Below are 19,069 nucleotides of genomic sequence, written 5' to 3' on the forward strand. Positions count from 1 at the left end.
GAGGCAGGCACAACAATCTACTCTTTGTCAAATTCATTTATGTCAGTGGATTTTCACATTTGCAGCCCTCATGATAGCTATAACGAAATCTAATAACACAAAATAATTTATAATCAACACATTTAAAAGAAAAGTTTGAAAATGAACAGTTAAGACGTAGCACCAACTGATGAATTCTTGTATTTGGGGTAGATGAAGACAGTGAATGAATGGACAGCAAAAGGAATATACATAAGGCTAGAAATGAACTGGAGTTGGATTTTCAAAATTAATATACCTGTTTGTCTGGAAAGGAAAATTGACAATAAGCGCGTATTACGGTATGGCAGTAGGATATAGACTTTTAATGCGTAAAACCATTCAGAAAGTTAGGAATTTGTACAGAAACCAGACTGCAGCTATAAAAATTGAAGTACATGAAAGGGAAGTAGTAGCTGAAAACGGGATGATACAGGTTTCTCACCTATCTCCTCTGTTATCCAATCACTATATTGAGAGAGCAGTAAAAGAAATTAAGGAGAAATTTGCAATGGAAATTGAAGGTCAGGGAGAAGAAATGAAAACTTTTAAGTTTGTCCATGACACTGTAATTCTGCTAGAGACCTCAAAAGACTTGGAAGAAGTTGAACGCAATTTATGCTGTCTTGAAGAGAGATTACAGAATTGACACCAGCAAAAGTAAAGTGAGAAAATATAAAGCGGGTGAATTAAATCGGGCGATACTGCCCGAGGCAGGATTCGAACCTGCGACCGTATTGATTGCGCGGTTCCAGACTGTAGCGCCTAGAACCGCTCGGCCACGTATAAGTAGTAGATGAGGTTGCTATTTGGGTAGAAAAATAGTTGACGATGGCCGAAGTAGAGTAGATATAAAATGCATACCGTATGTAGCAACAGCTTCATTTCTGTGAAAGAGAACTACGTTAACGTCTAAAATTAATTTAAATGTTAGGAAGACTTTCCTGAAAGTATTTGCCTGAAACGTAACATCAAGTGAAAGTGAAATGAGTACAATGATCAGTAAAAGCAAGAAGAGAATAGAAGCTTTTGAAATGTAGGCCTAGTGGAACAGAAGAATACTGAAGATTAGATGTGTGGATCGGATAATTTATGAAGAGGTGTCGAATGGAACTGAAAAAAAAGTAATTTATGGCACAACTTGACTATAAGAAGAGTTCGGTTGATAGGACTCGTCACGAGGCATTAACGAATAGTCAATTTGGCACTGAAGGGAAGTATGAGGTATGAGGGGAGGGTAAAAATTGTAGAGCGAGTCCAAGGCTAGAATAAAGTAAGCAGGTTCAGAAGGTGGAGAGCTTCAACGAGGCACGTGATTTTTCTAGTATCGAGCGTCCCAAGCTCAAGTGACTGAAGTTAACAGAGCAAACCTGAGTAGACGTACTCCACCAGTCGAGTTTTGGTTTGACCGGCTTTATGCAAAGACCTACCAACTGATTCGTGACGATTTGTCTGATGTTGGTACTAGTTTATCTCTTTCGTTCACCCAGAATCAATGGAAAATTTTCAGCTGGCCCTCTAGGCAGTTACAAGGGAAAAAATTGAGGAAGGTGATAAAGATGAACAGGGCTGGTTTTTGGCACGGCAGGCTGCGGGGCGTGGCCCTCGGACGCAGCGGCGTGGCCACGCACCCACGCGGCGGGAACACAAAGGTCACGGGTTGGGCACGGCGGCGCGGCGCCGGGCGCTGCCGTCCCCTTGGCGACGCAGCCCATTCACTGCCGCCGATCGTTAGCGACCACCCAGGACGCCGCCCATGGCCTCTTCATTCTCTTCGTGGGTGCCAAATGATCCGTACTGCTTTGACTTTGAGCATGTGCTCGTATCAGTGGGATGGACCGGTATTGTGAGGGTCTACACTCTAGTTGACATAAATTACAATGAAATGAACACCCTTTAGGTGCTTACAGAGGTTGACATACGTCAACGGGGACAGATGAAAATGTGTGCCCCGACCGGGACTCGAACCCGGGATCTCCTGGTTACATGGCAGACGCTCTATCCATCTGAGCCACCGAGGACACAGAGGATAGCGTGACTGCAGGAATTTATCTCTGGCACGCCTCCCGCGAAACCCACATTCTCTGTCCGAAAGAACAGATACCATCTTAGCATATATATAGTTAAGGCTCACCGGCCACTTGACCATCTTCTTCTTCTGTGCGAATGCACAAACAGTGCCCGAACTCTTACGGGAATCGGCAACGCGCCGCGAGAAATGAGTATAATGGGCGGGAGCACTACGAATGTAGTGCGGGAAAATACGTTGAGAATGTGGGTTTCGCGGGAGGCGTGCCAGAGATGAATCCCTGCAGTCGAGCTATCCTCTGTGTCCTCGGTGGCTCAGATGGATTGAGCGTCTGCCATGTAAGCAGGAGATCCCGGGTTCGAGTCCCGGTCGGGGCACACATTTTCATCTGTCACCGTTTCCGTATGTCAACGCCTGTAAGCACATAAAGGGTGTTCATTTCATTGTAATTTCATTCTAACGAGCTGCATGCTCGAAAGAACAAATACCATCTTAGTATATACACTCCTGGAAATGGAAAAAAGAACACATTGACACCGGTGTGTCAGACCCACCATACTTGCTCCGGACACTGCGAGAGGGCTGTACAAGCAATGATCACACGCACGGCACAGCGGACACACCAGGAACCGCGGTGTTGGCCGTCGAATGGCGCTAGCTGCGCAGCATTTGTACACCGCCGCCGTCAGTGTCAGCCAGTTTGCCGTGGCATACGGAGCTCCATCGCAGTCTTTAACACTGGTAGCATGCCGCGACAGCGTGGACGTGAACCGTATGTGCAGTTGACGGTCTTTGAGCGGGGGCGTATAGTGGGCATGTGGGAGGCCGGGTGGACGTACCGCCGAATTGCTCAACAGGTGGGGCGTGAGGTTTCCACAGTACATCGATGTTGTCGCCAGTGGTCGGCGGAAGTTGCACGTGCCCGTCGACCTGGGACTGGAAGGCAGCGACGCACGGATGCACGCCAAGACCGTAGGATCCTACACAGTGCCGTAGGGGACCGCACCGCCACTTCCCAGCAAACTAGGGACACTGTTGCTCCTTTGGTATCGGCGAGGACCATTCGCAACCGTCTCCATGAAGCTGGGCTACGGTCCCCCACACCGTTAGGCCGTCTTCCGCTCACGCCCCAACATCGTGCAGCCCGCCTCCAGTGGTGTCGCGACAGGCGTGAATGGAGGGACGAATGGAGACGTGTCGTCTTCAGCGATGAGAGTCGCTTCTGCCTTGGTGCCAATGATGGTCGTATGCGTGTTTGGCGCCGTGCAGGTGAGCGCCACAATCAGGACTGCATACGACCGAGGCACACAGGGCCAACACCCGGCATCATGGTGTGGGGAGCGATCTCCTACACTGGCCGTACACCTCTGGTGATCGTCGAGGGGTCACTGAATAGTGCACGGTACATCCAAACCGTCATCGAACCCATCGTTCTACCATTCCTAGACCGGCAAGGGAACTTGCTGTTCCAACAGTACAATGCACGTCCGCATGTATACCGTGCCACCCAACGTGCTCTAGAAGGTGTAAGTCAACTACCCTGGCCAGCAAGATCTCCGGATCTGTCCCTCATTGAGCATGTTTGGGACTGGATGAAGCGTCGTCTCACGCGGTCTGCACGTCCAGCACGAACGCTGGTCCAGCTGAGGCGCCAAGTGGAAATGGCATGGCAAGCCGTTCCACAGGACTACATCCAGCATCTCTACGATCGTCTCCATGGGAGAATAGCAGCCTGCATTGCTGCGAAAGGTGGATATACACTGTACTAGTGCCGACATTGTGCAAGGTCTGTTGCCTGTGTCTATGTGCCTGTGGTTCTGTCAGTGTGATAATGTGATGTATCTGACCCCAGGAATGTGTCAATAAAGTTTCCCCTTCCTGGGACAATGAATTCACGGTGTTCTTATTTCAATTTCCAGGAGTGTATCTAGTTGACATACTTGCGGTCAGGAGACAAATGATGCAGCGCGAAGTGACATGTCATTCTTCGCTAGAGCTCCAGTCGAGACACTTTCCGAAGCGACCACTGATGGATTTATTCGAAACTGGTGTCCCTAAGCACACAGCTCAGATAATAAATGTATACTCTGCATCTGTTCGTTAGGACATCTAACTAGGGCTGAATGGCCTAGCGATCCGTGCTGTGCAAATGCACAGCGTGCTCGAACTCTTACCGGAATAAGCAAATCGATGCGAGTAGTTAGAGTAATGGACAGGGGCAATGTGTGGGTAAGATGGGTCCTCGGGTCGGTGAAGGTCCGTGCTCGGATTGCCGAGGCGGCCAAGGCGACCACTCGCGACAAATGGAAAAGTCCAGTTTCTAGTCCCTGTAAGGCGCAAATTTACATCTTGCCCCACTAGTGTATTTCAGTGACCGATGGCAGCTGATGTCTTCCTTTTCATTGCATGAAATAAGAATTCCTGACAGGAATCACGTTTACCGATGCATCGCTTTATATCTGCAAGATGGGAAAAAAATTGAACAGGATAATATTTCTAACATCTACTCAGGACTGACCCTTGTTAATGAACGGAACTGTCCATCACAGAAAAACGATTAAAACTCTGATCTTTATGCATCAGTCTGTCGTTGTCTCATATTTGCGCTTGCGCATCTCCCACATGTTCTTTCCACCGTATTTCGTTGTGTCATTACATTTGAGTGAAGGAGGCGAACAGTCGTGTTTGGTGACTCGGTGAATGCAACAGAAAACGGTGCTCACGATAACACAGCACTTGTTCATTGTACAGTGTCATGCGAAGCGCGTCATGCGAAGCGAAGTTCATGAAAAACTTCTGCGAAACTGTTTGTGCAAGAGTTTAAGAAATCAAATGTTTTGACAAATCCTCCAGTAAAACCTGCAGTGATAAACGTATTGGCAAAATGACGCAAAACGGGCTCTGTGGCGCAAGAAAACCGCAACTATCTAAAAAGAGTTCGAACACCAGAAAACATTGCTCGAGTGTAGGAAGGATTGCAACAAAGTCCGACGAACTACCAGCGCCGAGGATCTTTGGAAAGTGAGGAATTAGAGATTGCCCTGTCGAAATATTATCGTAAATTATCTGCCTCTGTATCCTTACAAATTTACTGCTGTGCGTGAGTTAAAGCCTCGAGATGAATTTTCACCTTTTCAGTTACAGCAGTGGCTACCGGGTGAAACGGAATCAGGACGTTTGGATCCTCAGTTTTTCATTTTTCATATAAGTCCTGGCTTAGCCTGTTAGGGTATTTGAACTCACAGGACGTACTCTGAAGAATTGTTGCGTGATCTCAAAAGTGATGTTTAGTGGACAATGTCTGGTGTCCATACCATAACCCGATTCTTCCTCCAAACTGTTAAAGCTACCTGGTATGTTCAGAAATATGTGGATCAACTAACAGAAGATGAGCGGTTGTATAGATATAATCAGCAAGACGGAGCAACAGCACACACCGACGTGAAAAACTCGCCATGGGTGCGTGCGGTTTTCGGTGAGGTGAGGCCAATAAGTAGAAAAAGTGGAACATCGTAGCCACCTCCATTGCTTTAGCTCTAACAGTGTAGATTTTGCCTGTGGGGCAACTGTAGAGTCCGATGTACCAGGCGTATTCAAATAATTCGCATGTAAAATATATAGCAGAACATCGAAAATGCTATTGCTGCTATCCCTCACGCGAGGCTACTACACGCATCTAATTGTTTGATAAATCAAACAAGTGCTGCACCGTCGTCAACGGTGGCCACTTCCACTATATTTTGTGATCTTCATCAACAAGGGTCAATCCCGCGTCAGCCTTATTGTAAATATTGTCTGGACCTGTTTCATTTTTGCCCACCCTGTATTTCCATAGCTTCGAATATACGAAGTAAGCCACTGTCCAGAAAATGGAGAACATGTCGCACCACTGTTAGTCACTCCTTTTTCTATTTCATTCGCAGAACGAGCATGGGGAAAAGCAGTGTCTGACAACGATGCATCTCAAACTATCTCATTTTGCAGTTCTCTTCCCAAGAAACCTTCCTAGAATGCAAGATCTTTCTTTCACTTTCCCCACTGCTGGCCTCAAATACTTTTTTTTGTTCTAATCTTCGTGTCGATGCGTAGGATTACGCCTAATTCAACGATCTGGCAAGCACCCGAACCTGACGACTAATACTGAAGTCATATACAATTGGGTCCTCTCTGTTGATTGTCGACATTTTGTTATATTTCATACGTTTAAGGAACGTTACCATGCGATGGATAAACAGGAAATAGCGTCTAGCTCGTTCTGCATTCTCTTATCCCAATTTCGTTAAATATGAATGGAAGCACTATCTCGCTGATATCTGCAGTACTTAATTCCAAACACATTTTGGACTGTATCAAGAATTTTAGCGTTTATCTCTATCGTGACGTTGTCGTGAAGAGAATGAGACACTCCACTACAGAAATACAAATGTAAATACCTGTCCTGGAAATGTCAATACAGGCAAAATGCGTGCCACTAAATACCACGTTCTTTTCTTCATGACGGCACATAGTGACTGTTTATGCAGCAAACCGTCCGTCCACTGTTCCATGGGATGGTGCCATTACGTGGAACATCAGCTAAGGCAGCGGTCAGCTGCACGTACCTGGCTGGTATCTTTGCATATACAATGTGCGTGTTTCTCTTTTTTAAGAAAGAGATATGTTCAATATTCTCGTAGGAAGTATTACGGGACAGACCTAGCAAAAAGTCTTATAAAATATGTGTGGTGACAAATACTTCTTGAAATAGGAACAGTTTTGTTTGCGTCGAGAACGGTCATTAGTCAATGGTGGATGCTGTCTTTCTGTTGAAGTTCATTGCTGATTCTTTATAGGTTGTATTTTGCACTGCACTTAGTCCTCTATGTGTGATGCTGCTGTCGAAGATAACACTTAAAACTGTCCTTTAGATCGGCTATTCCGTAAGTAATGTTTTGGGCTTCTGCTGCCATCACAACAAGATTAGTGATTTCATGCAGTCTGTGACATAGAGATCTGTTATTCCAGTTGGGAAGTGGCAGACTTGATATTATGCTCGTGTATAGTCAACGGCGAACGGCGTTATAGGCGAGTACATGTCAAGCACACCGGATAAAGGTGTCTATTCCGCATTCCACCTGAGGAGGAGGGTGGGGGAATCGACATTTTTCAGCGACTCGCAACACGGCTAAGAACCGCGGATAGCAGCAGTGTTGACGGCAACGCTATTGTCGCCAAATATTGCCGTAAAATGTGGTCCATCTTAACGCATCTCTAGATTAAAAATTATTGGTCTGTTTTATACCCACTGACTACGTGCACACATTACACGAACGCGTGTCCATTGCGTGTGGCTTATTTCAAGCACAATCAGGTGTTTTCGCCTAAGTTGGTCATTCCTGGTGAAGGATGGCTGAAGAACTACGTTGAGCACCTCCTCGTATCAAAGATTTTCATAGGATGGAAGTATGCATATCTATAAAGTCATTGATTCTGGACATATGTTTACAGGATTTTCTTCTAGTTCTGACCAGTACTACCTTTTGTAACCATATGGGCCATTATTTTTTGTCACCTTATATTACATGAAGCCTTCTGCCATGATTCCTAATTTTATCACTTGTTCACAGCCTATAGCAAGTGCAGAAAGTAGCTGAGGCGAAATCGCAGACTATTGGTGGTCAAATACTTGTAATGTATCACTTGACATCATCGGGTGAATCTTGTTGATATTGAAGATGGAGTTTGAAATATGTGGACCGTTAGCAGTAATCATTAAGGAAGAACAAACTGTGACCTCTTCGGTCTGATTGTAGCCCACTAGCTGTTATGGGTGCTGGAACTGGTGAATGATACCTCAACTCTTTTCTTAAGAAGCAGCTGTTCTCTTCTCTCAGTTTACTGAACAATTGCCGTTCAGCTCACAAAAACACCAGTGCCTGACATGTAAGAATGATGCAAGAAGTTGGCAGTGCCATTGTTGTAGTCTTGTTCAGCGCTACTGTTGTTCTACAGTATGCCGTTTCGTGCCAGTTAATTTCCGCTTAGTTGAATTATTACTGTTTTTATGCTCTGTTAATGACTCAAGGAGAGCGCTGTACTGCAGCAGTGACCGACTGCCAAACTTTTTCTATATTCGAGGGATAACTGTGAATCATGTCTAAATTATTTCAGTACTCAATATTTCATCATTATTAAGTGATGCACTGAAATTCTTCATCTTTTGTTTTATGATTCTTACAACGATCTTCCATCTAGTTATTTCCCCAGAGCATGGTTAATTCCTAGATATTTGGCGGTGGTACTTGAACTACACTGTACTTACTACATCATAATTTTACGTAACGTAACGTCATCTCTCTGTATCCCCCGTAATCTTCCGACTTTTTTGTTTGGTAAAAGAAAAGTCATTGGACGGTCTATAATCCATTTTTTCATTGTGAAGGCTGACTATTGTGTCTTAGGATTAAATATCTTGAGTAGTTAACTGAAGGGTGCGTGTTGGGTACATAGTGTGTACCATATGTATTTATGATGATGAGTGATACATGCTGCCGGCCGGGGTGGCAGAGCGGCTCTAGGCGCTCCAGTCTGGAACCGCGCGACCACTACGGTCGCAGGTCCGAATCCTGCCGCGGACATGGATGTGTGTGATGTCCTTAGGTTAGTTAGTTTTAAGTAGTTCTAAGTTCTAAGGGACTGATGACCGCAGAAGCTAAGTCTCATAGTGCTCAGAGCCATTTGTACCATTTTTGATACATGCTGAGATATATACTATTTCCGTTGTGGCTATTGTCGCGGACGGCTCGCCATCCAAGGTCCATGCCCTAGCTAAAATAAAAACTGCGCAGCTGTCTGGAATTTAATCCAGTAGGCTGATACATTCTGATTATCAGGAACTTTACGCCACCGCCACCGCCTATCTCCCTCCACCGGATACACCGGTTCCCATGAGATCACCGAAGTTAAGCGCTGTTGGGCGTGGTCGGCACTTCGATGGGTGACCATCCAGGATGCCATGCGCTGTTGCCATTTTTCGGGGTGCATTCAGCCTCGTGATGCCAACTGAGGAGCTACTCGACGAATAGTAGCGGCTTCGGTCAAGAACACCATCATAACGACCGGGAGAGCAGTGTGCTGACCCCACACCCCTCATATCTGCACCCTCCACCCACCGAGGATGACACAGCGGTCGGATGGTCCCGGTAGGCCACTCGTGGCCTGAAGAGGGACTGCTATCTCCCTCCATCCGGCGAAATACTGATGAAAACGTCATCCACGCCAAAGTTGGCTATATCGAGGTCATCGACACCGAGGTCACATGCTCTATGGATCTCAGCTATGGAGACTGTAATTTACCGAGTCATTTGTGGGTACTGACAATATTGACGGTCCACCATTAGCTCTAAAGAGGCTACGTTGCTGCTGATTACTTCTACGATATTCTAAACGCGCGAAGCTATTTTAACAAAGGCTTTCTGGAAATGAAGCACCGTCTCATCCAAAATGCTCCTTACTACATCGACAGTAGGCCACTCTGAGGCCATGGGATAGCGATGCGTACATATACAGATGGCTGTAGTATCGCGTACGCAAGGTGTAAAAAGGCAATCCATTCGTGGAACTGTCATTTGTACTCATATGATTCATTTGAAAAGGTTTCCGACGAGATTACGGCCTCAGGACGGGAATTTAAAGACTTCGAACGCGGAAGTTAGTCGGAGCTAGACGCATGGGACATTCCGTTTCGGAAATCGTTATGAAATTCAACATTCTGAGATCCACAGGGTCGAGAATGTACTGAGAATACCAAATCTGAGGCATTACCTCTCACCATGGGTAATACCGTGGGCGACGGGCTTACCTTAATGGAGAGAGCAGCAGCGCTTACATATAGTTGTCAGTGCTAACAGACAATGTGTGAAATAACCGCACTGTGCGGCTGATCCCGGCGGAGATTCGAGTCCTCCCTCGGGCATGGGTGTTTGTGTTTGTCCTTAGGTTAATTTAGGTTAAGTAGTGTGTAAGCTTAGGGACTGAGGACCTTAGCAGTTAAGTCCCATGAGATTTCACACATATTACAACATTTTTGAAATAACCGCAGGAAGGAATGTGGGACGTACCATGAACGTACGTTAGGCCAGTGAGGCGAAATTCTGCATTAACGGGCTATGATAGTAGGCGACCGACGGGAGTGCCTTTGCTAACAGCACGACATCGCCTGAGTCACCTCTTCTGGGCTCTTGACCATATCGGTTGGACTTTTGACAAGTGGAAAACCTTGGGCTCGTTACATGAGTTCCGATTTCAGATGGTAAGAGCTAATGGCAGGGTTCGACTGTGGCGCAGACCACGCAAAGCCATGGACCCAAGTTGTCAACAAAGTGCTGTGCAAGCTGGTGGTGGCTCCATAATGGTGTGAGCTGTGTTTACATGGAATAGATAGGAACATCTGATCCAGCTGAATCGATCATTGACTGAAAATGATTATGTTGGGCTACTTGGAGACCATCTGCAGCCATTCATTGACTTCATGTACTTAGAAACCGATGGAATTTTTGTGGATGACAATGCGGCACATCACTGGACCACAATTGTTCGCGACTGGTTTGAAGAACATTCTGGACAATTCGAGCAAATGATTTGTCCACCCATCGAACATTTATGGTATATAATCGTGCAGTCAGCTCGCGCACAAAATCCTACATCAGCAACACTCTCGCAACTGTTGACAACTATAGAGGCAGCATGGTTAAATACACTACTGACCATTAAAATTGCTACACCAAGAAGAAATCCAGATGATAAACGGGTATTCATTGGAAAATGTACTAGAACTGACATATGATTACATTTTCACGCAATTTGGGTGCATAGATCCTGAGAAATCAGTACCCAGAACAACCACCTCTGGTCGTAATAACGGCATTGATACGCCTGGGCATTGAGTCAAACAGAGCTTGGATGGCGTGTACAGGTACAGCTGCCCATGCAGATTCAACACGATACCAAAGCTCATCAAGTGTAGCGACTGGCGTATTGTGACGGGCCAGTTGCTCGGCCACCATTGACCACACGTTTTCAATTGGTAAGAGTTCTGGAGAATGTACTGGCCAGGGCAGAAGTCGAAAAGTTTACGTATCGAGAAAGGCCCGTACAGGACCTGCAATGTGCGGTCGTGCATTGTCCTGCTCAAATGTAGGGTTTCGCAGGGCTCGAATGAAGGGTAGAACCACGAGTCGTAACTCATCTGAAATGTAACGTCCACTGTTCAAAGTGCCGTCAATGCGAACAAGAGGTAACAGAGACGTGTAACCAATGGCACCCCACACCATCACGCCGGGTGATACGCCAGTGTGGCGATGATGAATACACGCTTCCTGTGTGCGTTCACCGCGATGTCGCCAAACACGGATGGGACCATTATGATGCCGTAAACAGAACCTGGATTCATCAGAATAAATAACGTTTTGCCATTCGTGCACTCAGGTTCGTCGTTGAGTCCACCATCGCACGCGCTCCTGTCTGTGATGCAGCGTCAAGGATAACCGCAGCCATGGTCTCCGAGCTGATAGTCCATGCTGCTGCTAACGTCGTCGAACTGTTCGGGCAGATGGTTGTTGTCTTGCAGACGTCCCCATCTGTTGACTCAGGGATCGAGACGTGGCTGCACGATCCGTTACAGCCGTGCGGACAAGATGCCTGTCATCTCGACTGCTAGTGATACGAGGTCGTTGGGATCCAGCACGGCGTTCCGTATTACCCTCCTAAACCCACCGATTCCATATTATGCTAACTGTCGTTGGACAGAGAGCAGCAATGTCGCGATACGGTAAACTGCAATCGCGATAGGCTACAATCCGACCTTTATCAAAGACGGAAACGTGGCGTTACGCATTTCTCCTCCTTACACGAGGCATCACAACAACGTGTCACCAGGCGACGCCAGTCAAGTGCTGTTTGTGTATGAGAAATCGGTTGGGAACTTTCCTCATGTCAGCACGTTGTAGGTGTCACCACCGGCGCCAACCTTGCGCGAATGCTCTGAAAAGCTAATCATTTGCATATCACAGTATCTTCTTCCTGTCGGTTAAATTTCGCGTCTGTAGCACGTAATCTTCGTGGTGTAGCAGTTTTAATGGCCAGTAGTGTATTTCTGCAGCGGACTTCCAACGACTTCTTGATTCCGTTCTGTGTTCTACACTATGCCGGACAAAGGAGGTCTGACGCGATATTGGAATATAAGTAGGTATCTGATGACTTTTTGTTAGCTCATTGTATAGTATACCATAATGTTCAGTCTGGTTATATATTTTTGTAAGATATAGGTTCAACAGGGGACTTTGTATGAATATTTTGATCGCTATTAGCACAGTGGTGATTTTGAGCAGACTTTGCCACGGGTGGGCCATGGCGGCACCGGGGGCCGCGCGAGCGAGCCGCACTGACCAGCTCGACGGCGGCGCTGGACGCGCTATAAATAGCACAGCCGCGCGGCGCCAGAGGCCCGGCCAGATTACCGGCCCGCAGCCGGAGCCGCGTTGAATGGCGTGACGTCACCGTCTGCGCCGCCCTCGCCGCGGCCAGGTTGCCATGGCCACCGCGGACGGCTCTGCTGTCGCTGTCGTCTCCGGTGCTGAGATTCGTCAATACATCTGCGCGCACTTCACGCCTGTTGGCCGACAGCCGCGCCCACAGCAGCCCACCTTATTCCACAGTTCCATTGGCAGGTACTGGCACACGATTGCCCCTTCAGTGATCCCATTCCACAACTGATTTTTAGATCGATAATTTTTTAACAGTGACAAAATAGATTATTTCATCATAATTACACTTTCAGGTCATTTCTACTTTCAGAAATTGAATCAGATTTTGTCATTAATGCTTCAACATCCCACACCACTCTATTACATACAAAAGTTTGTTACATTTTTGAATGTAACATAATCCTACGGCGATGCAGTAAATCATAAGTGTGAGAGAGATTCGTTAATCTTAATTAATCATTCGATTGCGTAAAAAATTACGTAAAATTACGGCGTCTCCCTTACGCGTCTAGCTCGTCTAATGTATGTTTTTGCTTGTTATCTTAATACATTCAGAGTCACAACACGAGACTCGGTACATATTTCTTACTCGGGTAAACATGTTTATACAGACTGCATTCGCGACCCTGAGTACAACAGCAAATAAGAAACGTCTCTTAAAATTAATTACCTAATGACTACGACGCGTTTCAAAACCTTTACTCCGTCATCGGTCGTAAATTTTGCTGTCTATGTAAGCACTGCTGGGAAAGCAACTGCATCGAAAGGCTGAGAATCACCACTTTTCTTTTTTTTCCTAGGAAGCTCAGCAATCAAACAATACTTTGATCAGTCAAGTTCCCGTGCGGGCCCTGTATCATTAACGCATACAAATAAACTCACTTTCATGACTAGCGTAGTTTGCGTTTATTTAAGTTTTTTTCGGAAATAGCTTTTTCAGTATTTTTTTGACCACAGAAAATTGGTACAAGTACCAATGTAACGAAGATAAAAGTAAACGTGTGTAATAATTTATTGGGCCATGATCGCTTAAATGTACATAAAATATTCACATTGCCAGATTTGGCAAATAGATAAGGTTCAAGGATTTTACGGTAGACAGTGGCATCGTTGGAGGTTGTGACAAATACGTTATAGGATGTTACTGTCTCTGGCAGGTGAAGGCAACTGCCTTTAGTTTACATCGCAGCCTTGTGAGTGTGTGATGCAGCAACATGAGATGTTCTGGGAAGAGTTCTATGGTTGACAGTGCATGTTTGCTGCTGGCTTTTTTACTTTTGAGGGTGCCTAATACCAACAAGGTTTAACGTATGTTGTACTTCAGAACGATAGATATATTTACCTAGACGTCAGTATGTATAGTATTTCTATTTTTTTCGGTTTGTTTTCTTGTTTTATAGCACTTGATAATAGGGTAACATAGTCCCGAATCGTGCAGTAGTAAATACCACCACACGTTTGACAATTGGTGCGTTATATACTCACTACTGACCCATGGGAAAGTTGTACAATGACTTCACAACAGATAATGACAATGTGTCAACCATTAAAAAGTAAACGTGAATTCTTAGGGCAGTTCAGTAGAGTGCGCTGTGACTCCCAAGTATGAATGACCATACTGGCTTCCGTACACAGTTCATGCTCGAAAAATAGTTCCGAGTTCACTCTAGCCGACATATTCGTCCTGATAGAATCAGAAACTGTATTGATATTTAAAATAATTCCTGTTCATTTCTCAGACGCAGTTGCACATTTTAATTACATTACACATTTTGGTCACTATTGATCATCTTCGGATCTAAAATGAAGTATAACTAAATACGTACCGTCTTACATTTTGTGATAAGTAGAAAACAGCTAAACATAATAATTCACTGATTCAGCTTTAGTTACTTTACTATCAGTTTTATAATTTGCTGTTTTATACCGTTTACAGTTTTACATATCCACTGGTCCATGCTTTTAAAATGTTATCAGGAAATTTTTACATAATTAATTATTTGCACTTTCAGCATAAGACCAAACCCATAGCATCCCTGCCACTCTCTCCCCTCCCCTCCCTGCCATCTTCCTCCCCTTTCAATCCCCCTCGTTCTATTTTACTGTTTGATACCTATTAACATTGTAATGGAGATTTAAACATAATTATATCGTTTATAATTTTCAGCAAGACACTGTAGCACGCCCCCCTCCTTGCTGCTTTTCCTCGCTCCCAGTCACTTCACTTCATTTTTTCCTTCCCTCCTATCTTTGCCCATTTCCCCCTCCTCTCTCCCCTACAACCACCAGATACTTGTTTAAAACATTGACCGCAGTCTGATACGATGTTCTTAACAGATAAGACTGGTTGCTGATGGAACTACTTAGGTAAATTCTACATTTATGTACATTCTTTTCTACTTATTATAAAATATTAGACGGTTCATAAGACTGTTTAGTTTTACTTTGTTTTAGATCTGAAGATGATTCAGAGTTAACGAAACATGAATGTAATTAAAAATGTGCAACTGCGTCAGAAAAATAAATGAGAATTATTTTAAATAGTTCGAAGTTATTTCAAGCTTACTAGACCAACCTCGCAAGAACGGTTCTTAGCACGGGAAGTTGCCCACCGAATCGACGTGCACCGAAACATCATTGAAACATTACATCGATGTAGTGAGAGACAAAATATTGAATATCTACTTCACAGTGATCACCTGCTGTCAACAACACCAGCTGTTGGCCACTTCCTACCAATTATGGCTTCTAGTATTCCCACGAAAAGCGCAACAGAACTGTGCCCTGCCATCTTAGAACCAACTGGTATGGTATTGTCGATTCAGACAGTCCGCAATAGTCTACACAGTATCAATTTGGACTACAGGAGTCCATTCAGAACAATAATACAGACGGCCCAACAAACATGGGTGATGAAGGTGAAGCGGTTCTCTTGATCGACGAGTGCTGAATTTGTCCCATGCCTGATGACTGTGGCAGAAGAGTGTTCAGAAGGCCACTGTGTGTCTCAGGCACGTAAACCTAAGGGTCCAGCAGTATTGTGTACGTCAGGCTACCACTCTGTGGCGCGGTCACCACTCTTTCAGACGTAGCTGCAGCCATGGTCCGCCAGTAAAAAAAAACAGATCGCACTTCAAGAGCAAACATCAACACAACTCGCCAGCCATTGTCAACCGAGCCTTCCCCGCGTCCATGGAACCAGGTGGCGCCGATATGTGGCGCGCGGTTTGGAATAAACAGCGCTGCAGTCGTGGCCACCAATTTCCTTTGTGAAATCAAGTGCCCACTAACCGCCACGCTATCCATCCGCTGGTGGGTGTTTCGGCCGCCGCCTGACCACTCTGCGGCTAATGCTCGCTCGGGGCTTGACGCTGCAGCCCACCAAACGAAGTCGTCTTCGGCTCGCTGTGAGTACCTGCCATTCGACGCCCGCTGCACCTACGTCAGCAGTCTTCAGAGTGCAACGCTGCGCTGGACCTGAGTCTCCGCCTCAAGCGAGCTCGGCGCTTCGCAGGACGTCGTCTCAACTGTCCCCGAGTTCACGGCCTCGATGGACCCTATTGCTAATCATCCTCGGCAGCATACCATTCACCGCCCACTATGGCTTCCACTTGAAAGGGGTCTACTGGGACACATTTGTAGGCTTTATGTCTCTGACTGTGTAAAACCGCGGACCCAGAGATACTACTTCTGGCCTGAGACTATTATATTGCTGGAGTGGGAGAGCGCTTGGCGCACAGTTGTAGGTAGCTGTCTGTGAGGGAAAGACGATGGAGTAGGCAGTTTTGTGGTGTGCTGTGTGAAGCCACCAAGAGTTAGATTAATTTAGGTATGCGAATATTGTTTAACTTGGAAGCAGGAGTCTTCATGCAAGCAAGGTAAATATGTTAAATATATTTTTTAGAACGATTTGTATAAACGTGGACAGTTAAGTCATACTTCTTTGGTAGAGTGGTGAAGCATCTTGTACCTTGGAAGAGAAGAAGGTCTTCTACATGGAACATGTGGTACTTGCAAATGAAATGGGTTTCTTTAATGTATTAACATTTTTGCCTGTCTTGGAGATGAAATTGATTTGAGTTTCCCATAGCTTCCATTTCAAAATGAGTTTAACATATAACTGGTTTTTGATAATACTTCGGTTTAATCGGATTCACTTACCGATTACTGATGTACAGTAAAGTAATAATATAACACACAGACTAATAAATACAGAACTAACAAGATTTTCATGACTTAAAATTCGAATAGAATTTTTCTTCCTAGGTACATGACCATGTTGTACGTTGGAACATGTTTTCACATTTGTAAGAACCTAAACTTGTTATGGAATAAGAAAATATATCTACAATTTTTTACGGCTTGGCCTGTTGTTTTTTTCTACGTATTGACCGCTCCTGCTCTTGTTTCGGAATATCAAATTATTGACGCCGCCCAATGGCAGCACCACCACTCATCATCTACAATGGGCTAAAGTAGCGGGCTGCACTGGAACTCGAATTCTTGTCCTTCGTGGGCAGTACCCTGATGGGTGATGGATCGAGCAAAAAACTCAACCTCTCCCCACCCCCTTTTCCCTTAGTAAAGTTTCAGTTTGTCATTACTCTCTCCGATATCCAAAACTTCACAGAAACTCTTCGACACACCTTACTGAGAGTCATGAGTCGAAACTGTAACTCAAATATTGCAAAATGAAGAGTACTATTGCTGTGCCGGTTTCACAGAATGGGTTGGTAGTCAGGGGCACGTATTGTTAGCCAAACAAGAAGTTGAAATAATACTTTTTTTTTAATCTTATGAGACTTAACTGTTATCAGTTCCTAGGCCTACACACTACTTAATCTAAATTATCCTAAGGACAAACACACACACCCATGCTCGAGGGAGGACTAGAACCTCCACCGGGACCAGCCGCACAGTCCATGACTGCAGCTCGTTAAACCGCTCGGCTAATCCCGCGCGGCTGTCTCGGCTAATCCCACACGGCTGTAATAAAACTTAGAAAGTTTATTTTTCTGTGCAAACATACACTTTTTAAATAGAACAATGCCTGCTAACATTAATAAACGAAAAGTAGGCTAAATTAGAATGTCAATGGTGTCTTTTGCAGGATTCTAGTGCGAATCGTCTACGTGATATCGTATTTTGAAAAGTTCTCACACCGACACTTGTACAATACCTTTGGCAGTACACACTAAAGAACAACGCAAGTGTGGACACTAGTTTTGTGGTTTCTGGCCAGTAACGAGATAGCTGACCATCGAAGGTTGTATTCAAAATAACCACTGGCAGTGGCGATACACGCTTCCGGTCAGGTATGGAACGGCTGCTGCACACATGCTAGCATTTCAGCGGAAATGTCCGCGTAGGTTGCAATAATACGTCGTTTTATGTCCTTTTCGACAGCGCCTTTCAGCGTTCCTCACAGAAGAAAGTCTACAGGCGTCAAAACTGGGCAACGGGCAGGCCAAAGTACAGGTCTTCAGCGTCCAGTCCAACCATCTGGAAAAAATTAATGAAGACATGCTGATGGACTTCGTGCACTATGGGCTGGCTCAACCATCACGTTGGTACCACAGGTTCCTCCTAGCCTACGGAGTAACGTCTTCTGGCATCCGTGGAAAACGGCCTTCTAGGAGACTGCGATACTTGTGCTCGTTCAGTGTTCCGTTTATGACAAACTGATCTTGAGTTGATGGCTCACTACCCCATACCACACGTTAACACTCCATGGGCGCTGACTTTCCTCCTGACTAAGCCAACAAGGATTGTCAACGAACCAATAGTGTTTGTTTAGGCGGTTTACCTGGCCATAGTTGCTTCATCACTATACAACACGATTCTCATGATCGTTTCCATACAGCTCTTGATGAGAGAGATATGATAGGAGTAGCACGCATGTCGATGGAGAGTGCATAGGATACTTGTCTGACTCATGCCACTTCCTCGTGCGATTGCACGGAAGCTAAAGTGAGGATCAACTTCTGCCGTCACTTGTTTCCTTCTGCTACGTTGTCTAGGGGTTACACTACCACAAGCACTTGATAAATAAATGCGGAGATGGTTAACGTATCTTGGGTATCTTAACGCATACACCGTACACGTACTAACTGCATTCTTCCTACACTGTCCATGCACCGTGAGCATGTCGGTTTTCTGCTTTGGTAGATCCCATCGTCCACTTGCGACGTAGTGCTTCGACTGTCACATACTAACCGATTAGCAAGTGGCAATGCACTGAAGGAACACACAAACACACTGTAAGCAAACATAACAAGGTCGTACCTAGAAACTACGAAGTGTGAAGGGCACAAACAGTTGTCGTATGGGAACTTCTCAAAATACGATATCTCATAAACGACTCGCATTAGAATCCTGCAACAAATACCACTGACCTTCTAATTTACCCTACTTTTGGTTTTAATTACTCCATTTAAAAAGTGTATGTTTGAACAAAAATACACTGTCTAAGTGTTATTACAATCTGTTGATTGGCCAA

At 45.2% G+C, this 19,069-nt stretch overlaps 1 protein-coding gene and 1 non-coding gene across 7 annotated transcripts in view; one reads left to right on the forward strand and one right to left on the reverse strand.

The window, feature by feature from the left end:
* The window catches only part of LOC126337046 (regulating synaptic membrane exocytosis protein 2), a 1,181,006-nt gene that overhangs the window by 888,015 nt on the left and 273,922 nt on the right, over window positions 1-19,069 (reverse strand). The window lies entirely within an intron of this gene.
* Window positions 2,351-2,424, forward strand: Trnat-ugu (transfer RNA threonine (anticodon UGU)). The gene has a single exon. It is a non-coding gene; the product is annotated as a tRNA-Thr (tRNA).

This window comes from Schistocerca gregaria, chromosome 2 (genome assembly GCF_023897955.1).
Source record: "Schistocerca gregaria isolate iqSchGreg1 chromosome 2, iqSchGreg1.2, whole genome shotgun sequence".
NCBI classification, from domain to species: Eukaryota; Metazoa; Arthropoda; class Insecta; order Orthoptera; family Acrididae; genus Schistocerca; species Schistocerca gregaria.